The following is a 26,765-nucleotide window of genomic DNA, read 5'->3' as shown; positions in this document are numbered from 1 at the left end:
TTTCAACCACCGAAAAACTGACTGCAATATTTTGCGTGTTAACAACCCTTAAATCACGTAAAAAGGAAACAATATATCTGCAATGTGATTGAAAATTAATCAGCTTCTGCAGCTAACAATTTACCGAAACATTTCTATAACACGTGCGTGAATCAATTTTTTCAGCTTTAAGGAAGCATAGATAGTTACGATCACTTAGTGATGCATTTGAAATTGAAGAACACTGAGCAATTTTATTTATGTTTTTTAGACAATGAAATTCTAAGGAATTTTAAAAATACTTAACTGAAATCGTTGTTAGTTTGAGTAGTTTATCTTGAACATTTTTATTGTACCCTATACAGTGAACAAACTTGTTGTAGCTTTCATTATTTTTATCATCGCATTAAAAAAAAATTTCTTTGTTATATAATAAGTGTTACCCTCACAAACCACAAATTTCTAATGAATTAACATCCCTTTAATTATTTTACTTTTCAATGTATTTTCAGAGGTCAAAGCTGTTGGCAACTTAAACATCGCATATACACGTTTTGTAAGTTAAAGTTTTCTTTCTGTTGTACTGTTGTATATATGTCAATGTTACCGTCACAATGCTTGTATAGCTTTAGTGATTATTTCGTTCTGAATTAAGAAAGTCATTACAATCAATATCTCAATTATAGAAAGTGGCAGATACATTTGTAATATTTACTTTGACGCATCATCAGAACAGAACAAGACTAATGCAGTCATTTCTGTGTTTTTATAGAAGTCAGATTAAAATTATACCTTGCGTTTTCTGTCTGAACTATTTATGTGGTTGACATATAAAATAGCAGAGCTATCGAATGTAATGCCAACATTAAGTGATTATTTATATTGTGCATCTATTTCAAATATCATGATATTTTAAAGTTGAATGAATGTATATATTAAACTGCAAATGATAAAAGTCCATCCTCGAAAATTACAACAAATTTAAAAATATTATTGGAAAGTGTCATTTGTGAAAATAATGAAAAAGTGAATTAAATGAAAATCATCTTAGACTCAATTTGACTGAATCTGTAAATGAAAGTGTAACATGTTCCGCGTTCATAGATTTAACAGTATTCAATTGTCAATAGTATAGACAAAATAGTCGAATGAAAAAATCGAAAAAGAAAGCTTTAAATGAACCATGACATTTTATATCTAAGAATCATTTCATTAATTTACGCTCCATAAATCTTGCGTGTTTAAACCATATGCTTATTTCTAGTAAAACTTTCAGACAAGAAAATCTAGTGATTTACAAGAGTACTGAAAGCGAATTATCCGCCATGCACAGCAATGTAACGGTCGAGCTGTATAATGGAGTCTGTCGTATTGTAATTTATCATTCTGTATAATAAAGGACAGCCAAAATAACAATAATAATCAGACGTCAGACAGAAATACGTTTTGACAAAGAACCACGTAGAAAGAGTTCCTCTTTATAAAGCCTGATCATGAAAAGTAAATCATTGCGTAATAGGAATCGACCAATTTTGCTTTAAATTAAGATGTTATATTTTATTACAGGAATGATCGGATAGAACATTTTCTCACTGTCAACGTCATGAAATGCCATTACCGTTAATACATTCTAGAATCAATATAGGTAATGAGACGAATATCATCCTGGCGTAATAACGGTATATTAATGATGGCGTATACAAGGCACTTAAAATATAGCCAGCAGCGTTTAAATTTCTATTACAATACGTTACACCTGTTTAAACGATTATCATTACGTATTTTTATTAGAGAGTAATCTGGCCCAGTTGCATTTACTATGAACATTAACATTCAGACATACTTGTTGATTACTTAAAATCAGATTGGACAATGTCTATATTAAATAAGGCTTCAATATATTAAAGCGATCGTAGACTTTAAAGACAAATATCTCGTGGTTGAATGATATATGGTAGAACATGTACCCGGTTAGTTTCCAAACTTGAATCCGCTTAAATGCATTTAAGAAAGTATAAAACAAAATTTGATAAATTATCTGTAAAACATGAATGTTCATAACTAAATGTTAGTGATATTTGAAATTTATAACGCACATCCTATAATTTACTCCTCTCACATGTCTGATATCCAGTGCGGTAAATTGTATTTACTTTATTTAGAAACATTAACAAACATATAGTATATATATATATAAATATTTGTCCTTCATTCCTATATGATTAATACAGATATTATTATTAATAATTATTGCATAAAAACAATTCGATGAACATTTAAATATTACGTGTTAATCTAGATATAACCACTAGATTGACATTAAGATATTATGATTTAAAACACATTGTATTCAGAAAACAATAATTTTAAAAGATACTATACACTTTTACTACAGGTATTGTTCGAAGAATTATTCTATAAAAAATAGTGAATGTAATTATTTCCGCCGTCTTTTATTTAATATTTCAAAGATCAGCTGAATATAATATTACGTTTTCGCAAACATTTCCAATTACTACACACAATTTACAACAGATGTTAATGTATTTGAGTTTCTGTGATTGTAATTCAGCCGTGAAAGTTTAAAATATGTGTTTATATTCGGTAAGTGGATTCAACTGATTAAATACACAATGGTTAATGTAAACGAAACAATTTGGTGATGCGGATTTCTTCATTTCGTTGTTCTAAACTTTTTACGATCTTGTTTTATCCTCGTAAAAGAATGTCTGCACACTTCATGCTACGCAGGGGATAAGAAAGTAACATTTAATAGAAAATTATTGACCTGAACGTCTGCATATTACTGGCCATAATGAAAAGCAATTTTCCGCTAACCTTTCAATGTTGCGGTCGAATTCTTACTTCCTGTACTTTTATCATTGTTATATTAATTCATAAAATGCGTTACTTCTCATGAATACCGGCATAATTACAGACCAACTTTATTTGTGAAATTATGTAGCAATTCTGCAATATATTTACAGTTAGAAAAAGAAAGTACAGACATGTTTCATAAACACATTTTTAATCAACGTCTAGACAAATACATTTGTGATTTCCAAACGTGTCAAAAAATGCATAAAATAGATCAAATGTTTATGGATCAATATTTTTGCATTAAAAATGTCAATATATAATGGGTTTTACATGTAATCCCATGTAATTTTTACATTGATACAATTACACGTATGTTTTCTTGTGACCAATACATTTGAATGTAAATGTTTTATTTTATGGGCTATATGGCATCGAAATTATATAACATAAACCAAGTAAAGTATTAATTGCATAAGGAAGAAAGAAAGACAATATTTTTTAAATTGTTTATTTTGCTATATATTGCTAAAACTTACATATTAACATGTGAAGTCAGCTTGCCTGAAAGCACTGCCGTCAATTGTCAATTTACATGATTCCATGTATATCAGTTATTCTGCATAATATCGAAATCTTGATATGTGCTGACGTTCAAATGACAATTTGTAGAACACAACGGCCGTAATTATTACTTAAATGCAAGCGCTTTATATTGCAAAGAAATTATCCCTTAAGCTTTTGAAATCCATTTAGCTTTATAATGAATATTTTTGTACTTCAAACTTTTAAGATTGTTAAGCAGAAAATATCATGTTTAGCAACACTGGGTACTTCCGCGGCTAATAATGATAACCATGTTGAAATAAAGTAGACAAACGTTTACCTGATATTTTACGCATTGCCAATCGATTTGTTACATTTAATGCCTACATCGGCATTTCCTTTGTTAATACGCTCTGTTTATATGAAATGGTTTTGGCTGTAACAAGATCGATAATGTTATAAACCATAATATTGATTACATGTATATATATATAAATATTTGTCCTTCATTCTTATATGATTAATACAGATATTATTATTAATAATTATTGCATAAAAACAATTCGATGAACATTTGAATATTACGTGTTAATCTAGATATAACCACTAGATTGACATTAAGATATTATGATTTAAAACACATTGTATTCAGAAAACAATAATTTTAAAAGATACTATACACTTTTACTACAGGTATTGTTCGAAGAATTATTCTATAAAAAATAGAGAATGTAATTATTTCCGCCGTCTTTTATTTAATATTTCAAAGATCAGCTGAATATAATATTACGTTTTCGCAAACATTTCCAATTACTACACACAATTTACAACAGATGTTAATGTATTTGAGTTTCTGTGATTGTAATTCAGCCGTGAAAGTTTAAAATATGTGTTTATATTCGGTAAGTGGATTCAACTGATTAAATACACAATGGTTAATGTACACGAAACAATTTGGTGATGCGGATTTCTTCATTTCGTTGTTCTAAACTTTTTACGATCTTGTTTTATCCTCGTAAAAGAATGTCTGCACACTTCATGCTACGCACGGGATAAGAAAGTAACATTTAATAGAAAATTCTTGACCTGAACGTCTGCATATTACTGGCCATAATGAAAAGCAATTTTCCGCTAATCTTTCAATGTTGCGGTCGAATTCTTACTTCCTGTACTTTTATCATTGTTATATTAATTCATAAAATGCGTTACTTCTCATGAATACCGGCATAATTACAGACCAACTTTATTTGTGAAATTATGTTGCAATTCTGCAATATATTTACAGTTAGAAAAAGAAAGTACAGACATGTTTCATAAACACATTTTTAATCAACGTCTAGACAAATACATTTGTGATTTCCAAACGTGTCAAAAAATGCATAAAATAGATCAAATGTTTATGGATCAATATTTTTGCATTAAAAATGTCAATATATAATGGGTTTTACATGTAATCCCATGTAATTTTTACATTGATACAATTACACGTATGTTTTCTTGTGACCAATACATTTGAATGTAAATGTTTTATTTTATGGGCTATATGGCATCGAAATAATATAACATAAACCAAGTAAAGTATTAATTGCATAAGGAAGAAAGAAAGACAATATTTTTTAAATTGTTTATTTTGCTATATATTGCTAAAACTTACATATTAACATGTGAAGTCAGCTTGCCTGAAAGCACTGCCGTCAATTGTCAATTTACATGATTCCATGTATATCAGTTATTCTGCATAATATCGAAATCTTGATATGTGCTGACGTTCAAATGACAATTTGTAGAACACAACGGCCGTAATTATTACTTAAATGCAAGCGCTTTATATTGAAAAGAAATTATCCCTTAAGCTTTTGAAATCCATTTAGCTTTATAATGAATATTTTTGTACTTCAAACTTTTAAGATTGTTAAGCAGAAAATATCATGTTTAGCAACACTGGGTACTTCCGCGGCTAATAATGAAATCACCATGTTGAAATAAAGTAGACAAACGTTTACCTGATATTTTACGCATTGCCAATCGATTTGTTACATTTAATGCCTACATCGGCATTTCCTTTGTTAATACGCTCTGTTTATATGAAATGGTTTTGGCTGTAACAAGATCGATAATGTTATAAACCATAATATTGATTATGAGATGGGATTTGTCTTTAGGCCCTTTTCATCGAATTGCTTTATCTTTGTTGGGTGTTTGCATTATGTGTGAAATCAATGAATATTTGTCACGTGGCACTTTTGCGAGGATAAAAAGCTTTCATTTTAACTGTACTGACCGACCTTGAAGTTCCCATATATAGTTTTCTGCTTAAAATTCAAGGCATTCATGCAATTTTGTTGTGATTAATGCTTCCGAGGGATCACTTTGTTTCCAGATTTATATATAGAATTTTTAAATTACAAACAAAAAGTACAAATATATTACAAATATATTAAGAATTATACAAGTTATAGAAGTATTTAGATGTAAAATGTTTATATATTCAACATTTCCTATGACAATCCGTCAGTAATACGAATTTAATGTTTCTGTATTAAAAGACAATGAGATTGTCAGAGCTTATACAAGAGCTTATACAAGAGCTAATACTAACGTTCTTCTTTAAAGTGTATAAAGCTATATATCTGATATTAAAATTAGTGTTTGATTTTTATATACGTATACTTAAAAATGCTTGTATGAAATAAATATGTTAATTTACTGCCTTAAAAGCGAATGACGCATGTACAAAATCATTGCTAAACGGATAAAACCCTACTTAAAACAGCAAAATAATATTTTGTTCCGGAACATTTTATTCTGTTTACATGCATTATTCATGTATATTACATATTGAAATATTTTTATTTTCACAAAACTACCACAGAAAACAGTTAACACATTTTTGAAATTTGTTTTGAATGTTAAAATATAATTGTTTAGTTTGAAAATGTATTGAGATATATTATATTGATGCACACACGTTTATCGAAAGTGCACGTGACATAGTTGTTTTCATGTCACTATCAAAGAAACAAGTTAAGTTAAAGAGCCTAAACTAAAAACTAAAACTAGTTACGAATTTGAAAAATATATGCGTTATATTTTCATTTGAATAAACGGGGTATACTTAAATCGTGTATGCGTTTGTTTATTTGCAATAACTGATACGTATTCAATGGTAAAAACAAGGATCCATCCGTCAATACCGAGAACAAATTAAAATGACAAATAAATGAGGTAAATGAGCCAACAAAATATTGTTATTGAAACCCAAAGCATATATTTAATATTGAAATGAAATATTGTCGTATTTTACTTTAATCATATACTCTTTCACAAAGAAATTCAACCTCTCATTATGAGTATTATGCTTAAATGATACAAAATACAATGTGCTTCATTGTTAATTAAGTAGGGATCTATTGCAATGAGTAGATGCCTTTATAAAAATTGGAAATAGAAATTAATTCAAAAAGAACTAATCTATGTGGTAAGTAGGCTTAGCAAAATTCTATTTTAAGACAGCTGATGTAATGATTTACTTTATGATAAAGGATATGTTTATTAATGACTATCTTTATAAAATACACTTATAAAAGAAAAGAAAACAATCTATATCGAAGTTGTTACCTTATCATAAGTGGGTTATTTATCATATTCATGTTAAATGTTTACATCAACGACAATTTGAATAAGCTGAAAGCAGCACTCGTATTTATGTCTGGACAATGTATTATCAATTTGATATTGATGCATTTCTATAGATACTTCTTTGTCAGTTTTTATCTTTTCTGCATAATAAAATGTACAGTTCATCTATCAATAAACCAATTAATTCTACTTTTGTTATCTCTGCAAATTTGCACTGTTATGTTGATTATACTGATTCTACAAATATTGCAGGATGAAGTGCTTGACATTTGCACATTTTTATAACAATACAATAACCTTCGTCAAATATGATTTAAGAGACGTCTGATTATGATTAATGCTTCTTTAAAACAAATATATCACATTTTGTATCACGAATAAAAAGGCACACAATGCGGACTGTATTAGGTTATACTGATAAATTTTGGTTACTTGTCAAATAAGTTTATATTATCATCGGAGGGAAATTGAAATATAATTGCATATTTTTATTATTATCTGTTATCTGTTAACTTACCGCTTAGATCACACTTATAAGACAATTGCATGAAAATGAATGCTGATACCAAATATAGTTCTTACTATTATGAAAATTTATGATGCCCAGAAACTATACATTTTGATATTAATTCAGTGCCTTTAAAATGTTATTGATTGTTATTGTCTTCATCAAAAGTATACATTGACCATTATGACATATATACACCATGATTAAACCATTACATGTATTTTTCATTTCTACATTCTTACATACACCAAATTTCTTGTTTCACGGTTTCAGCTCACCGAAAAATTGAGTGTTGACTCGCGACGAAAAGGAATTGTTCTATATATTTTGATATACAATTTTAATTCAACCTTTTACAAATTCCATTCTGCACTTTATTCGACAATGTATCTTTGATTTGACCATAATTCGTGCATTTATCTACTTCTGTCCAGATGGTAGCAATATGTCATACAAATCACCGTTTTCAAAAACAAAATATTCCACAATTTATCATTGTAATGAAAAATGGTTCATTTCAATGCTTTTTGTATATGAAAAATGATCACGGTAGGATACCATACAATATAATTGCTATTTCTGCTAAAAAAATATATTTAGAGTTTAGTTTCGTCGGATACAATTATGCAAGGTAATTTAAACTTACATTCTTTATTTACATATTTGTTAAGACGAAAACAAAATGATTGAGGACAAGAAGTTTCACTAACTTCCTTATTTCTATATTTATACTCACGTATCTCTACATCACGATTGCCTCTTACAAAATTTAACTAATTCAATAATGCCTCTTACAAAATTAAACTAATTCAATAATGCCTCTTACAAAATTAAACTAATTCAATAAATTATCACTTAAATTTAAAACAACTTTATGCTAGATTCACGACTATTTCATATATTTGGCAGCATATAACTCGTTCGAGAGCAAAATATATCATTAAATGTCATCAATGAAATGAATACCTTTCACTCTTTGTATTGATAATGCACAATTCGATGTAAATATTTTGAAGAATAAAATCAAGCAACGTGATAACTGGACTTCCTCTGTAAATTTTACGCTTCGACGACAAGTTCGGAGACATTACATGTGGTTTATTTAATTTATTCTGTCCTGTTTTCATATGTACAACAATAGTCAGGGTACTTGATGATATTCCCTCTAACATGATTTATTGATATAAGACAAGGTTGAGAAGATGTAAAGTGAATGTTTGACACTTATAGAATTCCCCATTATGTCAGTGTCTGCCAGACATTAGGCTTGTGACATATTTGATAAAAGAATGATTAATGTACAATCAATATTTTGAACTCAACGGGTTTCGGTAATGAGATTAGATTTGTTTTGCTTTGGCATTTGGATAATAAGAAAGCTTTTACGTCTTAAATAAATGCAAATTGCAATATTTTTTTAATCGTTTTTAGACAAAGAATTAGAGGAAAGTTAAAACTCTCATTTGCTCGTGTCTTATGTTAAGTTCTTGCTAATGTAACCAATCCAATTTTGTGCTTATAGTGGAGCGGGAAATAAGGTCTCTCCTGTCAAAATAGTGCAAATTGTGATACAAGCATGAAACTTTCAGGAAATCATCTTTAGACTATAGAGATTCCAAAAGTGAAGTGGGCCCAAAAATATCTCTGCTCATCCAAGATGGCCGCCATTTTCAAAATGGCCGCCATATAAATTTGACATACATATTAGCTCATTCATTGAAATTTTTGTACAGTCCTGAAACTTACACCAAAGCATGTATAAAGTTTCTCCTTTACAAAAATTCAAATCTTGAACAAAAATCAGCGTTCATACCTCTCCAGAATTCAAGATGCGTCCAATATGGCCGCCGATTTTATGCAAAACTGATATATCTCTTTTGTCATATAATATGTATCACAAATTATGCATATTTCGATAAAAAGTGTGTAAACATATCAAAAATTATCAAATTTTATGTAAACCACAATGTAAGTCAAGCTTTTTAAGTTATTTATCCAAAACATATTGTTAAAAATATTAAAGAAAAAGTGCCAATATTTGCATATTTCTCTAACATGGTTTTCTAATAGTTCTTTGTACAAAACTCAAAAGTTACTTAGTTCCTAATAGTGTATTTGATATTTTATTAACACTATGTGTTTATTGTAAAGATATAATCTGTAGGTTTTATATTTTGCCAAAGTGGGTGGGGTAAATATATATGATAATTGAAAAACAAATACAACGAAGTTTGTAAGTTAATTTTATTTCTTTGCTTTTTGTTAAACTTTCTATGAATTCTTAGGAAAATATTTTCTGTTAAAATTTTTTGTTTTTTTAAGGAATTTTTGTCTTCATTCAGGTCTAGAGGGTGTGCTAAAATGCACATACATTCATGTGTATACAGTCAGTTGTAAAATTTGTTTGCAAGATATAACTTGTTTCAATATTTTTAATATTATCAGTTAATTGTGACGACAGTAGACTGAATATACATTAACAAAACATGCGTTAAATATTGTCTTATTTACGAATACAATTAAATCCTTAACAGTTTCTTTACGAAAAGATAAAAATCACTTTAAAGTCAAAACAATGAAAAAAAATGAATTTTGCGTCTTACTGAAGGCGTGTTACAGTACGATTCAAAGTTATATCTACTTTCATGTCACTGTAATAAAGTATAATTGAATAAGCACTGTTTATAGAATAACATATCTAGACATGGTATTTTCAAAAGATACAAAGTAAAATTAAGACTGATACATCATATGATCTATGTGTAGTGAAATAAGTATATCAATAACTTCGCTTGACCAACATATATTTGCTGATGATTTGAAATATAAACTAAATGTCTGTCAAAGATTATTCAAATTTCATGTTATCCATTAAACAATCCTTGACCACTCACCTAAGATCCACTGCAGGAAAATTGCCATAACTCTTTAAAACAGAAGTAAGATAAGATCATGTTAGGAGTATGAATTTTTTTCACCACATACAGTTATGATTTATGAACTATTTGTGAAGGTTCGCTTCAAAGGAAACATACCCAATATCTAGGTACTCATAGGAACTGTTTCACACAAGAAAACTCATATAAATTGTAATTATATTTCTATATGAGTCCATATGAACTTAGTGATTAGGTCCTATGCCAATAATTCATAATTTTTATCGAGTATCACAGAGTGAATTTTCATAATAATTTTTTTGCTCTGAGAACTTTAAGTTTGGAGAAGATTTTAAAAACAGTTTTAAGGCCATGCAAACATTAGTAACATACCAGGGTGCCATTTTAGACTGCAGGAGCATGATTTATAGGCCTGCCAATGGCTGCCATGAGGGGCACTAAGTTTTGAAAGACTTATATAGGAAATCACATGTAAGTCCTCTTTTGGAGAACTACAATGCCTAGAACTTAGATATTCAACATACCAGTAACATTGTCAAGTAGAGAAGACCTCTTTAAAAGTTACATAAAACTCTCTGTTTGTCACTTAGTGTACATAAATTTTACATAGTAAAAATGTTTTAAAAGTCTTCTCAAAAAGCAGAATGCACAGAGCACTAAGCGTGTACCATCATCTTGTGTCATGAATCTTGCTCATAGAGCCACCCGGGTATATAGGCTTGTGTAGGAAAACACAATAAGAGAACTTCTAGTGTTAAACCAAATGCATAAAAATTGTCCTGCAGTTAAAATGGTTTTGAAATGAATATCACTTATTTTACACAGACTTTTGTAATAAATAACTACAGTAACCGAATTAATTATGTACCATCATAACCTTGTAATACTCTACGAATATTTAAAAAATCATGGGCAAGATGGTCAAAATTCATCATGCACCAAGGGTCACTAAGTTTATATGGACTCATATAGGAATATTAATACTTATTTAAGTCCTCTCATGAGAAACAATTCTGAGAAACTTGATATTAGGTTGTTTCTTTTAAAGCATCCTTACAATATTTCACAAATCATATATGTTATGACAAAATTGATACACCCAATTACCTACGTTTATAAAGAATTGTGACCTTTCCCCAATAATGGTGTGTGACTTAGGGTCATCATTGCCCTGTTATTGAAATAAAAAAATAGATATAAAAAAATTATGAATTACAATTATTTTATTTTTAATCATCAAAAACTGTATGTAGCCTAGGTCAGGTAATATCATTGATATATCTGTTTCACAACACATAGAATGAGATGATGTGATAGTAGCATTATATTTGATATATGCAAAAATTATTATCTTATTGAGTTAGCTTTAAAGCCAATATGAAATTGTGAAGGAGTTAATAATATGCGTCAATGGACAACCTTATTCATGTGCATGTTTGCTCTTTAAAGCATGTTTATTGACTTATTGTCTTCTTATATGTCTTTACAATTTTAATTAACAATATCAAGATATTGAAACCAGTAATATCATGCAACCAAATTTAATAACTGAGTGTATACTAATGAATGTATGTGCATTTATTGATAATTTAGCTCACCTACTTGACCCAAAGAAAGACATATATTTTATAGCTTCCTACACAATCAAAAATTCTGTATAAACCAAAGAAAGACAAAAATACATTCGTCCAATAAAGAGTACTTTTAATAGGGAACATTTGCATAATAATTAAGAGAAAAAGCGAAGAAAAAACTTATAGTCAGTGTAAATTTTGTTGGTTTTCTATTGTAATTATAGGATAAATTTACCCCACCCACTTTGACAAAATATAAAACCTACAGTTTTTATGGTTCTCTTATATGTTAACAACAAACCCCTCTTTTGAATTGAATTACAAATAAGAAATAAAGTTTTTTTTCTAATTCTGCATATAGAGTTAGAAAACCAAATTAAGAGAAATATGCAAAAAAATGAGATTTTTTTCTTGATATCTTTTAAGATATTTTTAGACATAAACTTAAAAAGCTTTACTTTCATTATGATTAACATATGATTTGATTATTTTTTATATGTTTTAACACTTTTTTAACGAAATAAACAAAATTTGTTCTACAAATTATACTATAAAAATTATATCACAGTTTTGCCTAAAATCGGCGGCCATATTGGACGCCATCTTGGATTGAGAAGAGGTATGAACGCGGAATTTTGTAAGATTTAAATTTTTGTAAAGGAGTTACATTATACATAATATGGTGTAAATTTCAGGTCTTTACAAAAATTTTGACTGAATGAGTTATTTATGTACGTCAAATTTATATGGCGGCCATTTTGAAAGAGGCCACCATCTTGAATGAGCAGAGATTTTTTTGGGCTTACTTCACTTTTGAAATCTATGTGGTCTAAAGATGATTTCCTGAAAGTTTCATGCTTGTATCACCATTTGCACTATTTTCTCAATTTCCCGCCCCACTATTAATCACTGTTCGGATATTTTAAGAACAAAATATGACATTAAAACACAATGCAGATTTATTAGCTTGCTCTTTTCAGATTACAAGTAATGATTCGAAAGCGACAAGAAAATGTTTGTGTAAAACAAATTGTTGAAGACGTTTGGAATATCAACGTTCTAAATGATCTGTCTCCAATCGATTTATTTTCAGAAACTAACAGTTATTATATATCATAACAATAAATTCTCTCTAAAATATCAGCATTATATAAAATGTCATATTCTAAAGCATGATACAAGAATGTTACATTCACTAACGGTACAAACTGGAATGTCTTTGCTTGCATATAAAATATTTATCATATCTCTGAAAGTTACTTAAGCAGCGGTGTAAAATAAATACTACAGTACTACAGTAGGATATCCAAAATGATAAGCAAAAAGTATAAAATAAATTTAAAAAAACATACTGCTTTATTTTGGCCATCTTATGATATGATATTTAACTTTAATACCAATATGTTATCTTATTGTAAAAAAGACTCATCACATAAATTTGAAATTTCAAGAGAAACAGCTAAGATACCCGTGTTCGAATACCTCACATACCAGTAGTTATATGATGCATTTGTATTTATCGTTACGGTATAAGAATTCAGATGTGTTTAATATTTGACAATATTTTAATAATTTGGGGAATTGAACGAATATGATCAAGAATGATTAGTTCATAAAGATATGTATTTATTTCGAATATTTATACATACATAAATTCCAAAAACTAAAACATAGAATATTTATATTAAATTACGTTCGTCTTAGGAACATTTCCTTTTTTCTCGAATAGATTTTGTATTACCTTATTGTGGCATCTGATATATATACACAATAAATTAACTCAAATGATGTCTAACTTGACAGATTGTCAATGACATGCGTTGATATGTTTCATTTCTTATTTGATATAAAAGGTCTGTGATACTGTCAATTGATCGACTGACTGATAACGTTATAAACATGATAGACAATTATCTTAAATGCTTTATAGATCTTTAATTTTCTTTTTATAAGCGTGAGATACATTCATTTATTGGTATGACAGCTCAATCTAATAAAATAGTGAAAAACAGAATCCCTAAAGAAAGCTCAACACGGCAAAATTGTAAAATGTTGCAGGTTCGGTTTGATTGAGCCTGTTCATTGACGGTACAAGGTCACATACAGAAATGTTTGTTACAAAACATAGTAAATTGATAAATTTGATTGACCTGTTAATCTTCAAAATAATTCTCTTTTTTTTTCATTTTTAGACATTTTATATTTTCTAGTTCTTCATTTTGCTATTGATGTGCCAAGTAAATAGTACTTTTATTGTCGCTTAGTGAAAATAAGACTATGCACTCGAATTCAAACTACATAAAAATAAAGCAATTAAAAAAGACAGGTGACTAATTAATAAAACTTATTTTAGAATAAAAGATGAGACTTAAACATGAAATAAGATTACAAAATAGCTTAGCAAAAAAAACTGATTTAAAGCCGGTGACCAATTCTACTCGATCACAGAGGCCCCTCCTGTTAATTCAACCAAGCATATGTTGACATTTGTAAAAGGTTAAGATAAGATACATTTATACGGCTTCGAAAGATTTGTTTTTTGAAATTTGTATATTTCGCATGTGACCAAGTCCCACTAGCGGATATAGGCCAACTAAAAGATCCACAACGGAACATGGAGGTACTAACTTAATTCCGAAATTGTAATGTGTTAGCAGAACGCAGATTTGGTGTGAATCTGTGAAGCTGTGGTGTAAATCTCCACGTGTTTTATTATACTTTTGAGCAAAACCAATTAATGCATTACTAGTATGTAGTTACAGTTTGTTGACTGGTCACTTTTTATTATGACTACATGACTGGACGATGAATATTTAAAACAACAAGCAACTTGAAAAAAAACGGTATCTTTGAAGCTGATTGGAACATGTTTTTTTACAATTTAGTCAAAATCAAAGCATAATGTCATTTTTCGAGATTTTAAGGAAGTCGTATATTTGTTTTCTTTAAATTCCTTATCAGTAACAAATTAGTTATCATTTTATTGATTAACCTGTCCGTTGTTCTGTCTTGTGGCCTGTCCTGTTTTTGTTTGGGGTTCGCCTGGGCTCCTTGCGACTGGTTTTTGTTGCTGGATCGTGTGGGGGTTGCGTTCATTGAGCGCCGCCTTTCATTGTTGATCTTGTTAATCATATTCTGAGAAGGGTATGTCAGACAAGACGGTATATATGAAGAAAGTTTTACCTTTGATTGACATGGTAATTATTACAGGACTATATTAGGACACTGAAATCTTCGAAATAATTGCTGGAAGCTTAATTAAAGAGGATTGTCTTATTTCCGATATCTGTGTATTTCTTTAACCTTACGTTTCCTATTTCGCGGAATATTTCAAACATTGGCAAAGAATTTTCATCGTCTATTAAGTTAATGATATTTGGTTTATTATAAGTTATATAGATTTTTGTAAAATGAATATTTGGCGCAATTAATTCTTGAATCTTTGTTTTAAAACAAATTCATTTCCTCGGCAAGAATCGGCTGATTCTATTTTTAGCTCACATGAGGACAATGTCCTCAAGGTGAGCTTTTGTGATGGCCCGTTGTCCGTCGTCCATCGTCCGTCCCTCCGTGCGTCCGTCCGTCCGTGCGTCAACAATTTCTTTAATTACTTCTCCTCCTAAACCACTCGGCAATATTTGTTGAAACTTTGCAGGGATGTTCCTTGCATAAAGCTCTACCAAAGTTGTTCAAATAATTAAATTCCATAAAGAACTCTGGTTGCCATGGCAACCAAAATATTTTTTTTACAAAAATCTTAAAAAATCTTCTTTAAAAAACTGAAAGAGCTAGAACTTAGATATTTGGCATGAAACACCTTCTAGAGGATGTCTACAAAGTTTGTTCAAATAAAAGCCCTAGGGTCAAAATTGGCCCCGCCCCGGGGGTCATTGATTTTCCATATATGTATATAGTGAAAACTTAAAAAAATCGTGTAAAAAACAGAAAGAGCTAGAACTTAGATATCTGGTATGAAACATCTTTTAGTGGATGTCTACCAAGTTTGTTTAAATAAAAGCCCTAGGGTCAAAATTTGCCCTGTCCCGGGGGTCATTGATTTTCCTTATATGTTTAAAGTGAAAACTTAAAACATTTTCTTGTAAAAAACTGAAAAAGCTAGCGCTTAGATATTTGGCGTGAAACATCTTCAGGTAGATGTCTACCAAGTGTACTCAAAAAAAAGCCTGAGGGTCTCAAAATTACCCCTGCCCCGGGGGTCATTGATTTTCCTTATATGTAGATAGTGAAAACTTAAAAAAAATTCGTGTAAAAAACAGAAAGAGCTAGAACTTAGATATTTGGTATGAAACATCTTTTAGTGGATGTCTACCAAGTTTGTTCAAATAAAAGCCCTAGGATCAAAATTTGCCCTGTCCCGGGGGTCATTGATTTTCCTTATATCTTTAAAGTGAAAACTTAAAACATTTTCTTGTAAAAAACTGAAAGAGCTAGCGCTTAGATATTTGGCGTGAAACATCTTCAGGTAGATGTCTACCAAGTGTACTAAAAAAGCCCTAGGGTCTCAAAATTACCCCTGTCCCGGGGGTCATTGATTTTCCTTATATGTAGATAGTGAAAACTTAAAAAAAATATTGTAAAAAAAACCAAAAGCGGTAGAGCTTAGATATTTGGCATAAAACATCTTCTAGTGAAGCCTACCAAGTTTGTTCAAATAAAAGCCCTAGGGTCAAAATTTGCCCCGCCCCGGGGGTCATTGATTTTCCTAATTTGTATATAGTGAAAATTAAAAAAAAGTTATTGTTAAAAACCGTAAGAGCTAAAGCTTAGATATTTGGCATGAAACATCTTTTAGTGGATGTCTACCAAGTTTGTTCAAATAAAAGCCCTAGGGTCTCAAAATTTGCCCTGCCCCGGGGGTCATTGATTTTCCTTACATGTATATAGTGAAAACTTAAAAATTCTGCCTGTGAACATCCAAAAGAGGTAGAGCTTAGACATTAGGCATGAAACATCTTCTTGTGTATGTCTAACAAGTTTGCTCAAATAAAAGACCTAGGGTCGAAATTGGCCCTGTCCTGGGGGTCATTTACCCTTATAAGTGTATAGTTAAAACTTTAAAAAAATCTCTGGAAAATCCAAAAGCACTAAAGCTAAGATATTTGGCATGCAACATCTTCTAGTGGATATCTACCATGTTTGTTGAAATAAAAGCCCTAGGGTCAAAATTAACCTGGCCCAAGGGAATCGAAGTCGACAGTTCAATCCCCAGCCAGGTCAATGTTTGTTTTCCTTCTCTTCTTCTGTCATCTTTCTATTAGCTCACCTCTCACTTAGTGACAGGCTGAACTATTTAATTACATGGCGGCCACAGCTTAAGTTAGAAACCAACAACATCTAAACTACTGGTTCAATTTTGAAAATAATTTACACAAAAATGTCCATGGTGACATTTCACAAAATTGCTCAGATTAAACTGTCCCTTGTTTTCAAATTGTGCTTCTTGGGTGAAACGGGGCTCCAGTTGGACCTTTTGACCTATTTCTCAGGTGAGCAAGCCAGGGCCCTCTGGGCCCTCTTGTTAATTAAATTTATTAGGTAACTGTGTTTAAAATATCTGTCTTAATGAGATATGCACAATATGAATTATCGGTTAATTGTGCTTTGATTTTCTTGGATGGATGCTCTTCCATGTTTTCTATACATTTGAATGTTATATTCTAATAAATGTTTTTACACTTTAATCTCTTATTTTCCGAGACAGCCTTTTTTAATAACACTGTGTGTTGTGAACTTAAAAGTAAGCCAAAATAAAACTTGATAGCGGTCTCCCGACCCCTTATACACGACCGTTCTTCAAGGTAGAATTATCAATCAACAAACGGCAAACATCAAATTTCCGCTGCCACGTGAGCTCAAATAAAAGACAGAAAAGATATTGTGTCGGAAATTGTTATTTATGCTAGGAAAGACATGCTTTTATTAGGGAAAGGTCAGAAGGAATATGCCAGCGATTTCACAAGTTTAAATATCTTAAACAACATTTTTGGATACCCTTAGAATTAGTCATTTAACCTACCTTATCTAAGAATGATTTAGTTTAAAACGTATTTCAATAATTATGTTTACTTTATATTGCTATTTATTCTTATGGAATACAATTATGAACGTTTTTGTTTATAGTTTTAAATGTCATAGCAACTTAGAAAAATATCTTTTATAGATCTTAAACATTTGAAAACTACATGCGTCGAAGCACGCGAATCGGTTTTTCATAATTTAGATCTAGTCGTAATTTTAAACAAGTTTGTATATCGTTTTACCACGATGTTACACAATATAATTTAATAAACAGATAAGTCTTGGAATTCTTGTATCAGATAATAAATAGCTGGAAGTATAAGGCAATGTTTACATCTTTTAAACGTCTGTAGTTCTACTCAGGTGCCCGTTCGTGCCTGAAATAATGCACGGAAGGGCACATGAGGTCTTCCTCCACCAGCAAGGCTGGAACCTATACTTTGTCGGTGTGACGTAAAACCCAATAAAACAAACATATTTCAAACAAATTTTCCATATCTGCTTTTCTTAAAATAAAAACCTTTCACTTCATACACCATGGCACGAGATTCCAAAGCGTGTGTTTCATTTTATATTAATGTATTAAATCATTGTCCGCAAAATAGGAAAGGTCATGGTGGGCAACGATAATTAACTTCCGTAATTTTGAATGTGGACCTTGTTGTAGACTTAAGAATTAATAAAATTGATTTCTTTCATTGAAAGACTCAATCGCTGTTTAGTTTGTAAATGCATTCTGTTGATACCATTTAGTTAATGAAGTGGTTTTAAAGTTAACAAGATTGATGTTAAACCTAAAACCTACTGGCTTACACTGAGTAAAAGGATTAGTTTTCCTGTAGGCATGTTTTCATCTGTCTAACTATTTGATGCTAGTAGAGAATGAATAAGCCCTTTATGAAAAACTGTGTGAAATTTTATGACAGGATTAATCGATTGTATGACCTCATTCTTATAAGAGTAACAATTACATTTTTCAAAGCATTAATACAGTTTATATACATTATACATATTCAACATATTTTTTTAACTGGAGCAAAAACGGCATTCTATTTATAGCAGATGCTCACAAATTATATCCGCTCACTTTTTATCTCCCGATTAAATTTTAATGTATAAGAGACAGATTTCTTTTGCACGAATATGTCCTGCTTTCATTAATGACCGAATTTACCTAGAGCAATAAAAAATTGAATCTAGGGTTATAAGATATTCTATTTAAGGTTAATAAATGGTTGTTATAAAAGCAATAAAATATTGAATCGAATGTCATTAAGAGATTGTATGAAGGTTCAAGAAGAGATTGTTATAAGGTCAATAATACATTGATTTTAAGTTTAATAACAGAATATATTTAAAGTAAATAAGATATTGTATTTGCATTGAACAAGTACAAACTACAATCCATATACAGGGCCAATCAAACCAAGCCTGCAAGAATATCAATTATGTCGTTTTGAGCGTCCTCTAGTTATTTCGTTTCTCTCAATTCTGTTTAATTGCCATACCAGTATAAATCGCCCCGTACATATAATCACAGATGTTATATTTTCTATCGTTGAAGATCATTCAGCACGACATTATTGTTGTGTGTACATGTTAATGACATGTTTCGTTAATTCTATTTGATCATTTCAATTGGGATGGTTCCAGTATTCCTAGCTGAATCCTGTAATATAGTTACTGTTTTTTTTAATTTGTCTTTTGAAGTCATCTGCTATATGCAGGCTTTATACCTCTGTTGCTCTTTCAATATTCCATTTTGTTTAGTTTCGTCCATTGCTTTTTGGTTTAGGGCACACACTTTCTTTAACTTGGATACCATACGCCGCTTTTCATGGAATGGTCCGAAAGTGTCATATAAAAGGGTCTTTAAAAAACCGCGGCATTTCTTTCATCGCAGTAATCCCGTTTGTGACTGTCGAGCATTAAGTAAGACCAAATATGCAGTTCGTGTGGCTTTATCTGTCCAAAATAATATATAGAATTAAACAGTTGAGCAATAGATATCTCTTATAAAATTATATTTGACATAAATTAAGTATGTAATATCTGAATGTAGTACGTTAGACTTTTTATGACGTGTTCCATATTTGTGATTTCAAATGAAAGTAAATGGAAGTTAAAGGAGCTCTACAGGGAATAAAAGCGTGAAACATTCACTTCTCTCTTGCATAGATAAACTGGGACACTTGCAACAGAAAAACAATACAAAAGAAAAAAAGGAAATATACTCGTAATTGAATTGAAAATATACTTTCTGTGCGTTTCTCCGTCCATTTTTTGAATTAAAAGCGATTAAACACTTACAACGGTGTAATTATTGTGCCCAAGCAGAATGATTACCACTACAAATTTGAATGAGCGAATGATTTGAAACTTTGATTACCTGTTTTTAATATATATATCACATGCATTTTCTAAATGTAGGCATTTTGTAAAATTCCCTTAACACTTAGGCATTTTGTAAATGACTGCACAGGTTGGTCATTAAGTATAATGCCTAAAAATTTCTAAATCTTTGTAAAATCATAATGAAGCTTTCAAGAATTTGCCAGCAGTATTTCAGGGGCATTTTATTATTTTTTGAAGAAATTTCCTGAACTGATTTAGTCCATTTGTTGAATGTGTTATATTTGATCAGAGGTTGTATAATTTATGCCAGATAGTCATTTGATTTACTAGTGTTATAAGTGATGATAAAATAATTGTCTACATACCGTACAAAAGTGGGTGAGCAATTGTTTGTAATTTTCGAGGATTAAGTTAGACATTTTTTAGATTTTATTAATAAATATGATATTATAGGTTTTCAGGAAACAAAACTTGATGATACTGATAATATAAATGTATCAGGGTTTTCTGTATATTTACAAAATAGAAAGAAATTATCTAGGTATAAATCTGGCGGACTCGCTTTATTTGTTAAAACTGAATATGTCCCATATATTTTATCGATGGATTAAGATCTAGCAATTTGATTTTATTTTTTAAGATTTTGGGAAAATGTTTTGAACAACCCGAAGTAGATATTAACTGTGGTGTTATATATATTCCGCCACATGGATCAAGGTACTCAAATGAAGATCCTTTTACTGAGTTACAAAATGAATTGTTTCGATATTGTTCAGATGATAAACATGTGCTGTTGTTCGGAGATTATAATGCAATATGTAGCAATAGGGATGATTTTGTAAAGGTCTAATTTAGACCAATTTGACGAGTTATATAATGATGAAACACTTATTTTCCAAGATTTTGAATTATTTCAAGTTCCATTAAATAGAAAGTCAATTGATACTGTTGTAAGTGGTTATGGATATCAGATGTTAGATTTTTGTAAAGGAAATAATTTATTTATTTTAAATGGTCGAGTAGAGCCAGACTATACAAATCCTAAAACTATATGTAGAAACGCAAGTGTTGTGGATAATTTTTTATCGACCTCATATGTTTTTTAAGTATATTGATCAATTAGAAGTGCATGAATTTTGTGATTTATTTTCTGATGTTCATTGTGCTGTGTCATTAACTCTCAAATGTAAAAAAGATGTACAAAATTATAGTACTTATCAAACAAATAAATATGTAAAAGAGATGAATACTGATCATATTACAAAGCTTTGGGACTCTGAAAAATCAGAGGTGTTAAAGAAATCTTAGATATTTTGAAAATTGCAAAAATTGAAAATAGAAAAGACAATTTAGCTTTTAATGAAAATTTATCGGTAAATGATTTAAACGAAATTGTTTCAGATATTGGAAAACTTTTTGATGATAGCTCAAGAAAGTCTTTTGGAACAATGAAACCCAAAAGATATAAACATGTTAATAAAAATACCTACCCTTGGTTTGATACCTTTTGTTTAAATGCCAGAAATATTTATCACAAAACAAGAAAAGCGTACAATAGATACAAAACAGAACATTTTAGACAGCTTCTTAAAACGGTAAGTAAAAATTATAAAAAAGCAATGCATAACGCTCAGCAACGACATACTCATGAAAGAATTGAAAAATTAAAGTCATTAAAAACAAATAACCCAAAAATGTACTGGAAAGTTATTAACCCTAAAGTAAAGGCGTCAGAAACAAAAGCAAGTCTAGGTGACTTCTTTGAATTTTTTTCAAGAATTGAATTCTAATGATCTTGAAAATGGAAATGATTGCCCTGTCTTTGTCGAAAACAATAATATTTTAAATGAAGAAATTTACTCGAAAATTACTGAAGCTGAAATCCGTAAAGCTATTAAAACCCTTAAAAATAATAAAGCCCCAGGTATTGACAATATAATAAATGAACAGATAGTATCATCATCCAATACAATGATTTCATTATATTGTTAATTGTTTAATGTTATTTTTGACACTGGGTTAATTCCAGAATCATGGACTATTGGTGTAATAAAACAAATTTATAAAAATAAAGGTAATTCTTCTCTACCTGAAAATTACAGGCCTATTTCACGTTTAAGCTGTTTTGGCAAACTTTTTACATGCATTTTGAATAACAGATTAAATATATATGCAGAAAAGGCAAAACTTATAAAAACATCCCAGGCAGGTTTCAGAAAATCTTACTCAACTAGTGATAACTTATTTATACTCAAAAGCCTAATAGATATAGTGCAGTCTAATAGTAAGAAACTTTATTGCTGTTTTATAGATTTTAAACAAGCGTTTGACTCTGTTTGGAGAAACGGTCTATGGTATAAATTACGAAAAGAAAAAATTAATGGAAAATGTTTTATTGTTATCTATAACTTGTATAGTAATATTAAGTCAAAAGTAGTAACAAGTGAAGGTTCTACTAACTTTTTTGATTGTAATGTTGGTGTTAGACAGGGCGAAGATTTGTCCCCGTTTTTATTAAGTATATTTTTAAATGACTTGGAAGACTATTTATGTGATAAAAATGTTAATGGATTTTGTAGAAATTGGAATGTGGAAAATTTGCAAATGTACTTGAAAATATTTGTTCTTTTGTATGCAGATGATACTGTAATTTTTGCAGAAACTGAAAAAGGTTTACAAAATGCATTAAATACTTTCAAAACATATTGTGATCAATGGAAATTAAAAATAAATGTTGATAAAACAAAAGTACTTATATTTAGTAAAGTTAACATAAGACGAAACTTGAAATTTTATATTGGCAATAACCAAGTAGAAATTATTTAAGAATACAAGTACCTTGGCATTTATTTTACTAAAAGTGGGTCGTTTATTTCAACGAAGAAATACATAGCAGACCAAGGAAATAAAGCATTGTTTTCACTTTTGAAAAAAATTAAACATTTAAAATTACCATACGAATTACAGATTGATCTTTTTGATAAACTGGTAAAGCCAGTTTTACTTTATGGATGTGAAATCTGAGGGTTTGGAAATGTTGATATTATTGAAAAAGTTCAATTAAAGTTTTACAAATATATTTTTAAACTTAAGAAAGCAAAACCTCCATACATGGTTTATGGTGAACTTGGAATTTTTCCAGTTCGTATTGATATATACCAAAGAATTATATCCTTTTGGACGAAACTAATAAATTGTTCGAGCGAAAATACCAACAAACTATCTGGTAAGGTTTACAGCATGTTATATGAAATGAATACTTTAAACAATGTTAAGTCCCAATGGATCGAAAATGTTAGAAATTTGTTATGTTCTTCAGGTTTTTCAGGAGTATGGCACTGTCAGAGTTTTTTAAATGAGAAATGGCTGATTGGGTCAATTTGCCGAAAGTTAAAAGATAATTTTATACAGAAATGGCGCTCTGATATACAATTAACATCAAACACGGATATTTACAAAGGTATTAAAACTGAGTTTGGTAGAAGTGCTTATATCAAGATTTTGTCATCTAGACGAGGCTTATCAATTATGCGTTTTTTTTACTAGAAATCATAGGCTACCTGTGGAAACAGGATGATGGCAGGGTATACCTTCTTCTGAAAGAAAATGTTCCTTTTGTAATGATGATGTAGGTGACGAATTTCATTATTTGTTCAAATGTCAAAAGTTTTTTGAGGAAAGAAAAAAGTATTTAAAACGGTATTTTTATGTTAATCCATTTTTTTTCAAGAATTGTTTAGTAGTGGCAATAAAAGTTTACTGAATTAACTTAGTATTTTTATCGAAATTATATCTAAAAATTTGTAACACTGATATGCCTGGATTGCTTGTTTACTTGAAAATATATTTATTTGATATATGTATGTTTATTTGTAATGTAACATGTATGATTTGGATATGTTTGTCATTCTCTTTTTACATAGCACTTGTTAATATGCCGCCATTATTCACTGTAATTATTATAAAACGATGCTTATGCTGTAATTATTATAAAACGATGCTTATGTTGTTTACTAACCTAAACCTAAGATGGAAATAAAAACAGTTTGAAACTTTGAAAGATTATAACTGTTGTAATTATTTATCATGTACTTGTCCGTATACAATATCATATAATAATTATGTCCACATTAAAACTACTTGGTATATTTAGGTACTGTAATAACCTGTATGTCCGGCAGTTCTAGACAAACTTATTGTGAAATATTTCTAGCTTTCCCTTATAACATCTCGTCTCCAAAAAACAACAACAATCAATAACAAATTTAATGTTTAATTTGTTCAGAGCGCTTGAGAGAGCAAAACAAACTATATATTCATATATAAATGAAATCAACATACATTTCACATTCACATATCACGATGACAAATCATAGATTTAAACATTTAGTTCATAATGTCAAAATGTTTAAAATATTTAATCACATGATACTGTTTCAAAATATTTAATTTACAATTATTCCAAAATAAACATACTATTTTTCATAATCAAAACGAACTGGAAATAAGTAAATTTGAAAACTAATTTACGTGTTTACTGGTAGGCTCAACGCGGAATGACTACTATAACCCGCCAAACTTAAAATCTCGTGCAAAATCATACTCCCCCTAGCGGAGACTTATCAATATACAAGAGAAAATAATTCTCTACTAATTCATACTTCAAACGTAGAAAATTATATATCTCGGAGTTACGTATGAAAGGTAAATTGAGTATATCTAAGTCCTGCAATCGTCCATCTGTTTGTTTTAGTTAGTTAGTTAGTTTGTTTGTTTGTTTGTTTGTTTGTTTGTTTGTTTGTTTGTTTAATTATCCGTCTGTCTGAAACAAGATGATCCGAGAAATTTGATGACTGTCATATTTTCTAAATCAGATTTAGCTTGGAACTAAAGATGGCCAGATAATTGGACAAAATACCAGAAATCAGTTTGAAATTTCCGACAGCATGTTCATGACGTCAACAAATGTGAATATGGCAATCCAAATTTATTTGAGATAAGAAGATAGGTCAAGTGCAATTGGAAAGTCCAGATGTAACACTAATCAACACAATTCATTAACATTTCAGCGAGATAATGCTTTGTGTTATATATTACATAAACGCAATAAGTCACTTTACCTCCTGAAACTTTAGGTCATTATATAAAATGACTCAAGCACCTAGTTATTTTACAAAATGCCTTAACTTTTCAGGGATTTAACTTGCCTACTTTCAGAAAATGCCTGTAACATATAGACCTTCATCAAAATTTTGAAAATGTTTTAAATCGATAAATAATTCATGTTGTTGTACATGTTGTACATACTTAATATGATAATATTTATAGATAAAGTTGTCACTTGTTTAATATATTTGTATGATATTGTATCAGTAGCATTTTCTGTTACTATTTCATAGGCCATTGTATTATGAATACTTTCAATTTATCTGTTCACATGACTCCGTGTTCCCAAAGAAAAAATCAGGATCAGGATCAGGTGATCCTGATTTTATTTTCATTGTTTTATCAAACCAAAATTGATTGTATTATGCTAGAATTAAATGGTACAAATTCGAATTGTAAATAATTGCTTGTTTGCAAAGAAATCAACTTATGTTGGGATAAAATCAACTAATAACAAAACAAATACAAAAATAATCTGATCAAAATAAGGATCAATTTTAGGATCAAGATCAAAATTTGGATCAACTGTAAAATGCCCATTTCTTGTAAAAATAACAATAAATTTATTCTAAAATTTCATAAACATGCTATTATAAGTCATGTTTTATAAGTTTAATATTGAATATTTAATCTATGAGGATATATAATGAAGAATATTTGATCTTGATCCTGATCCTTAAATCTTTGTGAACATGGGGCCAGTTGTCTGATTATTTGGAATGGCCGGCATAACTCAAAATTTATCATATATATGATTTCATAGACACTTGAAGAAACGTCACTACATCAGACATTATAATTCTTTATTCATTGAACTGTTTGAGACAGTATTATAACTGATTGGCATGTAAATCATCGATAGACTAGTTAAGAGTAATAAAATCTTCAAGTGCAGGGTTAATCGAAGAGGATTGTCTGAAGTTCAATATTGTGGTATTGTTATAATTTGTTCTCAATTATAAACGTTCTTAAGACTGTAGTAAATGATTCAATACTGACCCATTCTTTATCGGGCGGCTGATTTTGTTAACTGGCAATGTATATAAATTACATATAACGTCTACTTTGATTATGCATATGTCATTGTAAGATATAAAAAAGTTACGTTATACAAATGAATTTTATATTACTGTTCATCAGACAAATGGCAAGTCTTTGATTGATATTGATCATGTTGTATTTTACGTATTTCGTTGACCGGTGTTATTAAGTCATTGTCTTGTATTAAGGCCAGCAATATATAGA

At 29.7% G+C, this 26,765-nt stretch overlaps 1 protein-coding gene across 1 annotated transcript in view; it reads left to right on the top strand.

The window, feature by feature from the left end:
* The first annotated feature begins 489 nt into the window (after positions 1-489).
* The window catches only part of LOC132718967 (octopamine receptor 1-like), a 51,930-nt gene continuing 25,654 nt past the window's right edge, over positions 490-26,765 (top strand). The window contains exon 1 of the mRNA XM_060702681.1: positions 490-535. The gene's annotated coding sequence lies outside the window, so the exon portion shown is untranslated. The remainder of the gene's footprint in view (positions 536-26,765) is intronic.

This window comes from Ruditapes philippinarum, unplaced genomic scaffold, assembly GCF_026571515.1.
Source record: "Ruditapes philippinarum isolate M1 unplaced genomic scaffold, ASM2657151v2 ctg506_1_1_1_1, whole genome shotgun sequence".
Taxonomy (NCBI): domain Eukaryota; kingdom Metazoa; phylum Mollusca; class Bivalvia; order Venerida; family Veneridae; genus Ruditapes; species Ruditapes philippinarum.
The sequence above is the reverse complement of the archived record's forward strand: the minus strand, read 5'-3'. Positions and strand labels throughout refer to the sequence as shown.